General features: G+C 43.7%; 1 long non-coding RNA gene across 1 annotated transcript; it reads left to right on the top strand.

The window, feature by feature from the left end:
- The first annotated feature begins 7,387 nt into the window (after positions 1-7,387).
- On the top strand, positions 7,388-14,523 carry LOC309368486. The gene is made up of 3 exons (XR_014167777.1): positions 7,388-7,513; positions 10,865-10,972; positions 13,657-14,523. It is a non-coding gene; the product is annotated as an uncharacterized lncRNA (long non-coding RNA).
- The last annotated feature ends 295 nt before the right edge of the window (positions 14,524-14,818 follow it).

Here is a 14,818-nt window from a genome sequence, read left to right as displayed (position 1 = left end):
TTCCTTGCCCATTAACCTTATATCACGTGTCCGTGTGTATTCTTTCCACATTACGGGGGTCGGGTCCTCGAGCCACAACCAAAGTTTTCTGGGAAGATGGGATGGCTGTTAAAACTAATGCTTTAGAGAAGCTACGCCCCTGCATCCCTCCAGATATTACAACTCCCATTGGCCACAAGCTAACATGACCAATGAATGAAGTTGTAGTCTTAACAGCACTTGAGTGTTATAGGTTCTCCATCCCTACCTTGATGAATCTAAGTGGTTTCCAGTGTGGGAACATCTTGCAGCCATGGAGCTCCATATTCATAGCCAAATTCAAGGAGGAGAGGGCTATTGATGGCTCCTAGTCATGATGGCTGTGTTCTATCTCCATGGTGGAAGGAAGACAGTAATGTTTCTGAATATCAGTTGCTGGAATTCAGCTTTTCTGCTCAAATACCCACATGCCAGTTTCTTATGGGCTTCTGTAAGAACAGGATGTTAGACTAGATGGGTTGTTGACCTGATCCAGTGTGCTTTTTCTATATTCCTACATGTTCCCAAGCCATTTTAATTGGGGTTCCATTGTGTATGGAAGCCCCAGGAAGGAGAACAGCTGCATTTGAATGTGGCTGCTCTGTCCTTCCAATTCAGTGCTTTCAAATCTCTTGGAACAGGCTCACTGGCTAAAGCAATGCTTTTAAGACCATTGGCCCCACCCTCCCAGCACAACTGGCTAACAAAAAAGGACATTAAGTGCGTTCAGTATGAAGCTTGCTGTTAAGGAATGAAAAGGTAAATGTTATTGCAGGGATTCTATTACCTTAGTGCTTTTCCATAGCACTAAATGTCCTGCTTCTGAAAGCACTTTCCTGCAGTTTCCAAGTTTTCAAGGGTGGAGCGGGCAGTCTTCTACTAGCTGTGAAATCAAACCTAGTCTTAATACAGGCATTAATATTTGATGTGGAACTTGAACCTTCTGGATTTATTAAATAAATGTATTGGTGAAAGTAATTATGGCATGCCTGCCCTAAACACATTTACTTAGAGCATGAGTGAGATACAGATCGAGTTGGGGGCAAGAGTGGATCCCTCCATAAGCATGGAAGCACACCAATGGTTTTGTCATAGCATGATATGACTTGTTATCAGTTTACAGTAAAATGCAGACAACATTCATGTTTCTGTTGTTAACTAACTGATAAGAACAGCTGAAAGAGTGGGCTTTTAATTATGACTCACCTAATGGCCCTTGGATGTTGTTGCTCTCCATCTCCTATCATCTCCATTCAGCATGGCCAGTGGTCAAAGATGATGGGATTTGTAGAAGAGTTTGGAAGAGTTTGATTTGATATCCCTCTTTATCACTACCCAAAGGAGTCTCAAAGTGGCTAACAATCTCCTTTCCCTTCCTCCCCCACAACAAACACTCTGTGAGGTGAGTGAGGCTGAGAGACTTCAGAGAAGTGTTACTAGCCCAAGGTCCAAGAACATTTGGAGGGCCACAGAGTCCCCATCCCTGACTCAACAAACAAACAAGCCAGGCTAGAGTGTTTTCTAACAAATTTATTGTGGCATAATCTTCCATAGATTAGAACCCACAGATCAGATACATGAGGCGTTACCCTTAATTCTCTCTGTGTGTGTGTATGTTACACATAGAGACAAAGATAGAATGGAACTAAATAGCCATGAAATGGGGGGGGGCACTCTGAAAATTATTTTTAAAGTAACGGGATTGTGCACCCCACAACTAACTGGGGATAACACTATTGTCCTAGCTTTGTTTCTGAAGAAGTGAACTATGGTCCACAAAAGATATATACGTTGTTCTTTATGGTGCCACAATTTTTCTTTATTTTTATTTTTTGCTGTTTTTGCTGCAACAGTTTTCTGCTCTGGAAGCTGATTTCACAACAACACAACCCATAGCTGTCAACGTTTCCCTTTTTTAAAGGGAAATTCCCTTATTCCGAATAGGACTCCTTGCAAGAAAAGAGAAAAGTTGACTGCTATGACACAAACCCTGAGAAATGGGTTTATAACAACATAATAAAATTTGGGCTTGTCATATGTATATTATTGTTGAGAGAGAGCGAGACGATGGGGCACTTGTAAATCTTCAGTTGTGTTGGCTGTGCTCAAGTCTGGGATGTATGGAGTGTTAGGGGAGGGGTAATACTTCTGGTAGGTGACACGCCATGTTCCTGCTGGGGTAGTTTGGTGCCCACTCAGCTCTCACCTGTGGCTCCTAGAAGCTCTCAGCATGCGACAGCAGCCATACCCCGGGAAATGGCTTCAACTGGCTGACTAAACAATATGAGGGTAGCTGATGGGTCTCAACCCCTTAGTGAATTAGAGACTTCCTCTGCATGTGAAGACAGGTTCTTGCAAATTGAGCAGACGAGACCAATAGTGGGTCCAATGGTCAAGAAAGTGGTTTCTGCACATGCTGTAGAAGGAAGTGAGGGGCTCATGTGGCTTGTCACCTTGGGAAGGTAGCCCATCTAGGAGAAGGAAAACTCTGATCCTAAACCTCTGCTGCCTTGCAGGATGTCTTTGAGAGAAGAAAAGACTAAAGCATAAACCCTACACAAATCTGGAGTAGAGTCCCGAAGACAGCCTTGTACGCCTCCTTCCAGCAACTCCTGTAGCCAAGCTGATGCCAAACATATCACTCTGCTTTCCTTTGGACTACACCAGCGAAGCCAAGACTTGGGCAGCCTTGACCACCAATGTTCAAGAAGGCGGTTACTGCATGAGCTGTGGAGAGAAATGCTAGGCAGATGGGGCTCATCAACCTAGGAAAGTCGTCCGTCTAGGATAAGGGAAACTCTGATCCTAAACCTCTGCCACCTTGTGGCTATACTCATTCATGAGAAAGGCTTTGAGAGTAAACCCTGAGGAATAACCAATACCCTTTTGGGAACTCCTGCAGCCAAACTGGTGCCAAACTTACTGCTCTACTTTCCTTTGGATCACATCAGTGAGGCTGAGAGGGCAGCCTTGCTGTCTGGGCAGCTCAGGACCTCCATACACACTGCCCAGGCTTGTGCCCAGGTATACAAAGAGGTAACTTCAGTGCTGCCAATGCAGCAAAAACAATGTGAGAGGCAGCAGTTACAAGTTACAGGTTGCTGCAGCCACAGCAGGCGCTGTGATTCCCCAGCAATATGACTTCATCCCCAGAGGCATAATAATCTCTGGAGGCAGACGGGGGCCAACAACAACTCAAGTCTCTTGTATTTTGATAGTGGCATCCACGTTTATATATCACACCACTGCATAGGCATGCAAACACTTCTTTGCTTTAAATTTATTTTTCAAGTGGATGCTTCCCCACTGTTCCATCGCCATCCCTGCTCACTGTATTTGTGTACAATCAGGTCTACAGCAGGCATGTTGCTACTCGTGAAGTCACAATGCCACAAAATAGACAAGAAGGTATTGCCTATCCAAGCCTTCATCTGAAAGCTTGTAAACTACAGTATATTGCTGTAATAAGTACAACACATTTCTGGCATAAGAATATATTTCCCAATCCAGCAAGAGGGGTCACTGTGCATCAACATATGCCCACGCAGTGGTCTTCAAGGTGCCCCACTTTCTCAAATGATGGGTGCTGTCACTCTACGTGCACTGAATAAATGTGGCGCTTGTGTCCCAGGAACAGAAATGTAGGATCCAGCCAAATCTCCAAGTCGATTATGCACACCCATGAAAAACATTAAGTGCTGGAATGTGAATATTTTGTCAGTTTTAAACTATGTTGCATTATACACTCAGTCCAAAGTTCTCAGTCTTAGATGTGATAAGAAATACTAGATATCAACAGGGTTCAAATAATTGGCACTAAACAACTGGCAAATAAAAGCAAGTCACCTCCTCCTTTTGTCACTGTAGCAACAAGGTGGTTTTGTTGCCACTCCCCACTCACTCACACCCATGGGTGTAGTCAGAGGGGAGTGGGGGGCAAGGAAATAAATAAAAATACTTAACTAAATGTAGAAAGATTTTGACAGATTTTTCTGAGTACTTGGGGTCAAAATAATAAATTAAAAAACCTCACTGCTGGGCAGAGCCAGATGGAGGACAATGACAGGTAGGTGTCCTGCCCCCCCCCATATATTCTGGCTACACCGATCCTCACACCATCTGTTCATTCCCTCACATGCACAACAATTATCTATCCGTGCTTTCGTTTTCTCTTTCTCACACACCTCATCTTTCTAGTCATATTTATACACAAGGTGGGGAGGAGAATGTTGAAGAAGGGAGGCTGCAGGCTATATGGACCAATGGTCTGGTGTGATTTGGTGTGATTTGGGCTGCTTTCTATATTCCTGTTCGGTTAGTGGAGATTGGTGTACTAAAAGATGGGCCACAGCCATGAAGAACACTCACTTGCCATTTGCTACATGCACAAGTCTGTTCCCCACATATTGGCTCTTGCCTGCATCAGACATGCAGAGAAGAGCTGGCTGAGCATGCCTGGTAGGGATTGCTTTCCTTTTATCCCTTCACTAATAAGGCTGTGTACACATTTCTGTTTACTCTGCACCCAGTGCGCTCCCGACACTGGTGTGGACAGACAGCAGATGACTTGGAGGCACATCCAACCGTACTACGGTTTCCGTACGGCGTTTCTGTGTGCTCTGGCTTCCATCACGGTATCCCGTTCGTGCCAGAAGCAATTTAATCAGGCTGGCCACATGACCCGGAAAGCTGTCTGTGGATAAATGCCGGCTCCATTGGCCTGAAAGCGAGATGAGCGCCGCAACGCCATAGTCGCCTTTGACTGGACTTAACTGTCCAGGGGTCCTTTACATTTTTACATTACTGAAGTGTACAATAACGTGAAAATGTGATTGGAAATGCAGTGGGTGAGGGGGAACACAGCCTTGCTGCCTTTTGAGCTGGTAATCCAAACATTGCCAAAGAGCCTCTCCTTGCAAAGAGAGGAGGAGGGTGTAATAAACAAAAACCAGTCCTTCTTCCCTTATGGGGAACACAAGAGCCCTTATAGAGTCCTTTGTAGGTTCTCCATCAGTCGGAGAAAATAACAGAGGCCAACCAGAGAATATTGAGAAGCAAAGCAGCTTGTGAGCTTGATCTTTATTGAAATGTTGCAACAGGGTTCTCCCCTCACAAGCAGGAAAGGAGGAGGACCCTGAACAAAGGTGTGCCTGCCCTTATACAGACATTTTAAATTGCCTGCCCTGAAGTCCAAAACCACCCCCTGAAACATCGTACATACATCACAGAAGGGCTGTAGCTCAAGACCACCCCCCAGATACATCATACCTACATCACAGAAAGGGCGGTCTACAACAGAAATCTGAGTGTGTTGTTTATCTCCTGTCTGGCAGACCTGTTAATGGTCACTTGATTGGATACCCTGGGGAGCCTGGCCAGTCTTTTGTAATGACAAATACTTAGTTCCTGAGCCAGATCACAGGCTCACCCTATTCATACACAGACATACCCGTAAGACAAGATTTGTGAACGAATGGGGAGGCTTTTCCATTTTCCTTCAACCTTGCAGAGAAATATTTGAGGACAGTTTGGGAGGGACAAAATGGTTTCAGGACTTTTTCTGTGGGGTTTCAGACATGTGGTTTATATATGCAGTTATATATATATATATAACTTAATTTTTTTATTTAAAGGGCATGAGCGTTGCCAGGATTTATGTTGTAGGGGAGGGCAAAACCTCAGCTAGTTATTTTTTATTGATTTACTTGATCTGGGGGGGGGGAGCTGCCTCCCCTTGGCTACACCCATGGAGGAGGAAGAAAGCAACCTTTAACTACTGCGTCCTGTTTGGGCTTTAGAACAGGAATCAAACCTTCCCATCCTGCTCATCACAGTGCATTAGTGTCATTATGGGCTGCAGCTTAGTACTGATTGCATCTGGAAACATTTCTCCGGAGCTTTAGGAATGTATTCTGCTTCCGTTAAATTTATCCAGTAAGTAAATAGTGTTTATTCTGAAGTCATCGCAATCTGCTGGTTGCAGGTTGTACTGCAACAGCACCTATGCCTCTGCTCTCATTTAGAACTGGAAATAAGTCCACTGATTTCATTCACTTCTAAGTAACTGTCTTTGGATCACAGCTAATGAATTAGCCTGAGATACAGCTTAAAGACGGCTTGGACTTGGGGCCAAACATGATGTGACAAGTGAATGCATTTTTGCATCTAAAGGGCAGGTTTTAATGCAATTGCATTATGAAGGTGTGGTAGTTAGCAGAATGGGTCTGGAGAAGAATTCCATTCCTTGTTGCAGTTTGGGGGCGGGGGACCAAAGATGGTGTTTGCTTTTGAGTGGAATCTCCCACTGGGTCCAATCCTAATCACTCCTCATAGTTGCTGAATAACATTTTTAACAGAACGACACAACATCACAGTCAACATAATGTGTGTAGTTTGGCCCTTTCTGTAATTATATTGAATGACTCCCACCCAAACATCCCTGTGGATATTTCGACTGAGCAGGAATCTTCAAATTTGAATTCACCTTCAATTTCAATTTAGGTAAAATTTAGTGAATGCCAACTCAATTTTCTTTGGGAAAAGCTAAAAGCCCTTCCTTTTTTTAATATAATCCAGGTTTCTGTGTTTGCACAGCTTGCACAACTACCATATGATTTCACAGTTTTATACGTTATTGCAGAATGCTTTCAGTTAGTGTAAAGGAAATGTAAGACTAAAAAGTAAATAAGTTTAATGGCTGCTTTATGAACTCAAAACTGGAATTTTCTGTTTGGATTGCAGCAGTGCTATTGACTTTGAAAATGCCTGAATTAAAATGGAGTTGAGTATGTAGCCTCTTTAAGATGGAACAAGGGCTAAGCAGCTGTCATTAAAGGTCAGAGAAGTAGTTAATAGCTGATTGATAACAAGGAAATGACAAACCTAGACAGCATCTTAAAAAGCAGAGACATCACCTTGCCAACAAAGGTCTGTATAGTTAAAGCCATGGTTTTCCCAGTAGTGATGTATGGAAGTGAGAGCTGGACCATAAAGAAGGCTGATTGTCAAAGAATTGATGCTTTTGAAGTATGGTGCTGGAGGAGACTCTTGAGAGTCCCATGGACTGCAAGAAGATCAAACCTCTCCATACTGAAGGAAATCAGCCCTGAGTGCTCACTGGAAGGACAGATCCTGAAGCTGAGACTCCAATATTTTGGCCACCTCATGAGAAGAAAAGACTCCCTGGTTGGATGGTGTTCTTGAAGCTACCAGCATGAGTTTGTCTAAACTGTGGGAGGCAGTGGAAGACAGGAGTGTCTGGCGTGCTCTGGTCCATGGGGTCACGAAGAGTCGGACACGTCTAAACAACTAAACAACAACAACAAGGAAATGTGGAGCATAAGCTCCCCAATAAAGCAGGATAGGGTAGCTGCTACAACACTGTATGCCTTCATAGCGGCCTGGCCTGAAACCATCATTGGCATTTTCTGTGCCACAGGGATCATTGTCCTTTGGGCACTATGCATTTGGGAGCTCCTTATCAGGTTTGCATCATGTAAATAAAGAACTCTCTGTAAGTTTCAGTCTACGTACCTGATTTAAGATAAGAATTGTGAGCTCATGGCTAGTAGTACTGGCTGTTAAATCAGAAGTGTGTTGCGGAAGCGTTTTTTATTATTATTTGAATTAACTTATGTATGTAACAGGATGTTCTACACAGTGTGCTGGCTAGCTTGGATGGATTTAATTTATCTGATCAACAGATGGCTCCTAACTATGTTTCTTTGGAAGTGTGCAGTGGCGTAGCGTGGGGGGTGCAGGGAGGGCCGGGCGCACCGGGCGCAACATCTGGGGGGGGCGCTCGCACTCGCAGCTCTCTGCCCCTACCTGGCAGGGGCGCAAATTACTTGCCTTGCCCCAGGTGCTGACAACCCACGCTATGCCACTGGAAGTGTGCCCTGCAGTGTTCCACAGAGCCTATGAAGTACTGTTGTGAGTTGGCAGGTTATGTGTGTGCAGGTTAGGCTGCATGAGGCTCGAGTCCTTTCTAATTCCTGGATCCAGCAAGGGTTAACATCTAATGGATGATTCCATTGTTGAATTAGCCAGGCAAGGGCCATAGTTACCGCCTAAGTACAGTCTTTAGTCTAACAGAGGAAGCTGGTCTGTGCCAGAGGGCACATGGGTGTCGTCCTCTCTCACCTGGCTGGCGCTGAGAAAGGTAAATCCAGAGTTGTGTGAGAGAGCTGGGCTAGAAGCAGGCAGAAATCAGAGAAACAGAGCCATGCTTGACTTCTGCTTGAAGGCAAGGCTGTGACTATGGGAGAAGCAAGACCTTCTTGACAGGGTGTTAATGCTGTGAGCCCTTCCACTGCAGGCTCAGGTTGTATATAGGTGTAAATAAACCATATATCATAAAGACACCACAGTCTCTGCTGTCCCTTACTCCAAGAAAACCGAACCCTGGGTTAGTGCCTGGAACCGCTGCTGCTCAGAAGTTGGGGTGGCACAAAACTGTATGTTTAGGATGGCAGACTCAGCAATTTGCTTGTTAGAATGTCCATTTACTTCTTTTCAGCTAGTCTTAGGCTTTTATACAAGGTTAACTGCCTATGGCATCTGGAAGGATTGCTGTATATGTTACTGTATCATGAGCTGCAACACTAGATCTACAATACCTGAAAGATTGTTTCACCCTTTATATACCCATTTGATCACTGCACCTGTACCGCACAAAGCAGGAACCGAAGCTTTGGTGTTGTAGCATCTACTCTGTGGATTTCCCGCCTGTTAAATATTAACAGGTGTCATGTCTGCTGTCTTTTCGGTTCCTACTAAAGACTTTCCTCTTCCAACAAGCCTTCTAAGCAGAGATCTTTCATTGTCTGCACCTGGAATGCAATTGATTCAAAGTTGTGTTAAACATGGTTTTACTTGTTTTGTCATTTGTTTGCTCCCCTGGGCTCCTTTGGGAGGAAGGGAGATAAAGTGAATGAATGAATGAATGAATGGATATAACATAATGCATACTTTGTTATGCATATTTGAACTGTGTTGTGTATATTTGATAGTTGCTAAAAAGTTTCTAATGGATGCTGTGCTATATTTTGATGTTATCGCATTAATGTGTTTTTATACTCACGTACATCACCTTGAGAATAATAATAATAATAATAATAATAATAATAATAATAATAATAATAATAATTACCCCACCCATCTGGGCGGCTTCCAACAAAAGATTAAAAATACATTAAAACATCACTTATTAAAAATTTCCCTAATCAGGGCTGCCTTCAGATGTCTTCTAAACATCAGATAGTTGTTAATTTCTTTGACATCTGATGTCAAAGAAATAACTACCTATTGTAGTTGGTGGCATATAAATATTTCTATAAACAGGTACAAAAATATCTGTAGTTTAACCCATGCATATACTTGAAAAACACAACTGTACTAAATACAGAAGTATTAGGATATAACTATCCTTGAAATCTTACATTCTTACTGTTTCTGCCAAAAGTGATTGCAACCAGCTATGGCAACATTATAGTAGAATGAACACCAGTAGGAACATTGTGGTTGAATGAAGTGAGATACAGAGCTGGATCTGGGAGAGCTGGAGTAAAGGGTGTTGCCAGTCCAGAGGACCTGAGCCATAAGCTTTCTGTGATGTACCCCTGATCTCCAGCCTCTTCTTTCCTTGTAAAAAATAAATAAATTAAATTACATTGATTACTGCACAACCAGGCACACAGCAATTTGCAACAGGGCACTGTATTGGTTCTGTCCGGTGGTTAGAGTGTCAAAGTGGGACCTGAGGGGAATAGAGGTTGTAGGCAATGCTAGTCCTACTCGGGGTAGGCCAATTGAAATTAATTAACATGCCTAAGGGCCATCCATTTCAATGGGTCTGCTCTGAGCAGAACTTAGTTGGGTACAACCCCAGGGTTCAAATGGACACTCGTCCACAAAGCTCTCTGGGTGACCCAGAATCTCAGTCTAACCCACCTCCGAGGAGTTTTTGTGAAGATAAAACGGGGGAGAGGGACCACCATGTTTGTACACCACCTTGAGCAACTCGGAGAAAAGGTGGGCTATAAATGTAAAAATACATACATATATAAATGCAACACAATAGGAATTCTGTACACACAGTGGGACTTCACATTCCTCTCTTCCTCCCAACCTCCTCCAAAAGTTGCCGCAAAGGTCTGGCAACTCCCTAGAGCAGATTATGAGGATGAGGAGAGGAGGGGAAAGACCCACTGTGCAAGTGGAAGTCCGCTATGTGAGCAGAACAGCAGGTTTGGACACATATATTTATGCACCTTTGTGTCCCAGCTCAGGCCTGGGCCCCTAGTCCTTTAAGTACCTAGCAACACCCCTGGCTCAGTTTATATTCAGTCTCTCTCATGGACTCATTCAGTGATTCTGTCGACATGTCTGTCTTTCAGCCTCTGTTCCCTATTGGAAAAACAGCCACATATGTCACATGACTGTTGCGCTGTCAGAGAAAGATGATAAAGTATTGACTACAATAGTTGCTATGGTGTATAAGAGGCATATTGCCCTTTGATCTTTTACAAGCGTTGAATCAACAGAGCTCTTGATCTGCTGATTATTATTTTTTAACCATACTTAGGTGCATTTTAGAATAAGATCAGACAACTTTCACCATATTACATTAGCAATGTTATGGTGTGGCAATGTAATGGTGGTACATTTTAGACAGGGGGGCTTTATGCGGCATCCTTTTCTCCTTGCTGCGAGAGCAATAGCCTTGAGACATGGAATGCTCTTATTTCCTGCCATGCCTACAAGCATAGTAAAGGATATATATATCTTCATACAATCCTTGCAAGAGCCATTTTCTTTGTTTCATGTTTACATTTTCTTTGAACAGATACACCACCTCCAGCAGAACCTCCATGCTTTTGCCAAAACAATGGAATCTGTCCAGATCGCTTATGCCTTTGTCCAGAGGAATGGATAGGTTACCACTGTGAGATAGGTCAGTAAAGTCAGTCTACTCTTTCATCAGTTAATGCAGTTTTTGCATATTGGGAGCAAATGAGCAGAAGTTACTTGGTGCTGTTTAGCAAAAGGTCTTCTCTTACCACTGAACACTTGTGTCTGATGACACCAGGCATGTTAAAAAAGGGTGCATTTCTATTCCCATTTATCTGGGAATAAGCACAACTGAACTCAGTGGGACTTATTTATGAGTAGACGTGTATAGGAATGTGTTGTTCCATTGGATTCTGTATGATTGGTGCCATATTTAACTCTGGTTATGGTTCCTTCAGCTGAAGTATTAGTAGGTACTTGCAATCTGTGAGCCTGGCATGCTCTGGTCCATGGGGCCACGAAGAGTCGGACACGACTAAATGACTAAACAACAACAACAACAATCTGTGATGTGGGTGCACGCCATATTGGTAGCTTCCACTGCATGTGTAGACACCAGTGGCCCAGTTTAAACATGATGCCTACCGTGTGGAACTCCACAAGACTGGAGGGCTGTAGCACAATGGCAGAAGAAATGGTTTGCACACACGAGGTCACAGATTCAATCACTGACATATCCAGCTAGGCCTGGAAAAGACTCCTGTCTGAAAGTCTGATGGGGCACTTGTGTAGACAAGACTGAGCTAGTTGAACCAATTGCCTGACTCAATATAAAGCAACTTCCTAAGTGTATTTATTTTGTTCCATACACTGCACATTGCATGTGTCTGTTTTGGTTCTTTTCTTTCTTTTTACAAAGTAATAATCATAAATAAATAAGAATAAAAATGTGCATCCCACCACCGAGACCATTCCCTTGTAAGTATCCAACCTCCCAAAATTTCAAAACCTCTTGCAATGGTTTGACCCCTTTCCATTTTAACAGTGCAAATTCTACAAACACCTTCCATATCTCCTCAAAATCCTTCTCCTGCAAATTCCCCATCTTACTTTAATGGCACATGTTAATTTATCATTAATAGCTATATCCCACACCTTTTTATGCCATTCTTCCATTTTATATTCTGCTTGCCCCTTCCACTTCCTAGCTATAATAATTTGTGCAGCTGTCAATAAATTTGTGAACCATTTGCTTCTTGCCATTGCTAATGACAGTATGATGCTTGGGAAAATTCATTTTCCAATGAGTGGGATGGTTAAACAGTGCACAGTTTAGCCTAGAATAGGAATAAATGGCCACAGCAGAAAAGCATTTCAAAATTGCATTAGAGAGCTTTTGTGTGTGTGCTACATTAGATGACCAAACTCCCATTTCCTTGTGTGTGCCTTACTGGAAGTGATTTACTGTGAACTATCGTTAAATGAAATAATTGCAAATAAAATTGCTAATACATATCCCAGAAAATGTTATCCCTAGCAAGTGGTTTCTTTTTCCTGTAAATGAGGCAGGTGTTTGATGTAGTTTGTGGCTTTACAAATAGCTATAATTACTGGTGGGGTCTTGAACTCGCATCATCTACAAATGTGGATGAAGGGACTCCTCTTTCTCACACAGGCTGTATTCTTCAAAGCACTTGCTCCAAAATAGTTCTGGAGTAGCCCCACTTGTTACAGCTAAGATAGGTACACAGGAAACTGGCTTATTAATGAAAAAGTCCATATAGTCCAGGATTGTCTTACTAGCACCATGTCCCCAGCAAGGGCCTTCAAGTGCTTTTCCCTGGCTAGAATGTGCCTTAACTCTGACAAAGCCTCTTCCTTGCCTGGATACACATAGCTGGAATGCCACCTACTGTACAAACCTAAGAGTCATCTATTGGTCTCTGCCCAATTTTTGTCCCTTGTTCTGCCCACTTTTGCTTTTGACCCCACCCACCACTGGCATGTGGCCCCCAGAAGGTCACCCATGAGGGAATATGGTCCTCAGACCAAAAAGTTCACCCACTCCTGATCTCCAGTATCTCAAGGAACCTCGAGCTATGTAGTGCTCTTTGAGAATGATATTCCTGCAAATTTGTTCCATCCCTGACAGCGGCATAGCTAGCTGCTGGGGCACGTGGGGCTGTGCATGTGCCCGATGGGTGGGGCAAACCGTCCATGGGGTGGGGCGAGCCGTCCACAGGGTGGGGCAATCTGGGCAGGGTGCGCTGTGCAGAGCTGGGGCTTGCATGGAGTCCGCTCTGCCCACTGCCTGTGGGAATGTTCAGAAAGGCAGGAGAGGATATATTGTTTATTAATATCCTTCCTAACTTGTGCTATCAAGTTCCTTTACTTTGCAGAGTTTCACATTCCCCTATTACATGCACAGCGCATAGCTGGTTGCAGGCTTGTGTAAGTCTCTCACTATTACGTTCCAGGTAAGATCCCTTATATCCCTCTTAAAAGAATAAAACACCACAATCTTGTGTAAAATAATATAAAAGAAGTTTACTCACATTCTGTTCTCAGTTGGATCCCAGAAGGCAGACTTAGTTACAAAGTATATACATGTGGAGCTATCCCATACAGTGGTACCTCTAGTTACGGACTCGATCTGTTCCAGGGTGCTGTTCGCATCCCAAAAGGTCTGTAACGAGAGCGCTGCTTCTGCGCATGCACACACGGCGAAACCGAGAAGTCTAAACTTCTGGGGTTTGCTGCGTTCACAAGCCAAAAATATGCAGCATGAACCTAACGTAACACGAGGTATGACTGTATGGGGATAATGCCAGTGTCCTCTGTTGGCAGAGCATCTCTACCTAAATGCTGCTCCAACGACGGAAGAAGTGAGAGAGAAAGAGAGAGAGAGAGAGAGAGAGAGAGAGAGAGAGAGAGAGAGAGAGAGAGCGAGCGCTGCGTGCCTTGTCCTTTTTGTTACCTGGGCAGGTAAGGTAATGTCCACCTCTAGTCACATGCAAAGGAAGAATGTCCCAGCCAGGAGGAAACAGGAAGCTTTCAACTGGCTGGACCAAACATTTCCCCGCATGTCCACTCTAGGAAAACAAGGAAAGTTGTACTTGACTGCTACTTACGTATCACATCCCACACTGCCTCCCCCTCAGTTGCAGGCACTGTGCCACCCGAAAATGCGGTGTGGGGTTCACATCTACCTGCTGCCTCTCCCTCAGCTGCAGGGCGCTGCAGGCACCACGGTAAATTGCTATCCAGCGTACCCCTCCCCCCAAGCTACACTAGTGATCCCTGGTCTGAAGGAGACTGCCTTGGAATTCCTTAATAGGAGGGGACACGAAGGTCACCTGGGTCATCCATTTTGGGGGAGCGGACCTGGCCAAATTAGGACTGCTCCAAGTCCTACTTGTTCCATTTCTTCTTCGGGGGTATGGTGGCAAAAAGTATCACAGGAGCAGAGCACTCCATGTTTTTAATTTTTATCTGACAAGTATAACTTTATTGTAAGAGTGAAGTTCTGAAAGGAGTCCAGTTCCAGATCTGTGTGTGTCCCCCGCCATGTTCTTGAAAATTGTTCTATATGATGAAAACACTTTTAACATGGAGATGTTTTCCCCCTGCCTTAACCTCTGTGATGCAAGTACTTACGTAGTCAACTCTTCTCAAGATATCCTAAGCTTTGAGATAATTATCATTGGTAGGTATGGATATGGCAACAACACTGCGAATAGTATGTGTATGTTTTTCTTGCGTTCCTTTTCCTCCTCTATTTCAATAAAGTGAGTAATTAGACTTCGGGTCTCAAGCCAGCAGATAAAAGTTCCCAAGTGAATGTGGGGACATTACAGTCTATTTACCAGATACAAGTGGAATATGGGATGGTCAGGTAGGCTGTCGCTTAAGTTTGAACTGGATTTTTTTTTTCTGCACCATCTTTCACACATCTTGATTAGAGTTTCACAGTAAGAAATGGACACAATTGAAGCTTAGAGGTGGCTGG

The sequence above is a fragment of the Podarcis melisellensis genome, assembly GCF_964234715.1.
Source record: "Podarcis melisellensis genome assembly, chromosome: 4".
NCBI lineage: Eukaryota > Metazoa > Chordata > Lepidosauria > Squamata > Lacertidae > Podarcis > Podarcis melisellensis.
Note: the sequence above shows the minus strand (reverse complement) of the source record. Positions and strands in the feature narration are given on the sequence as shown.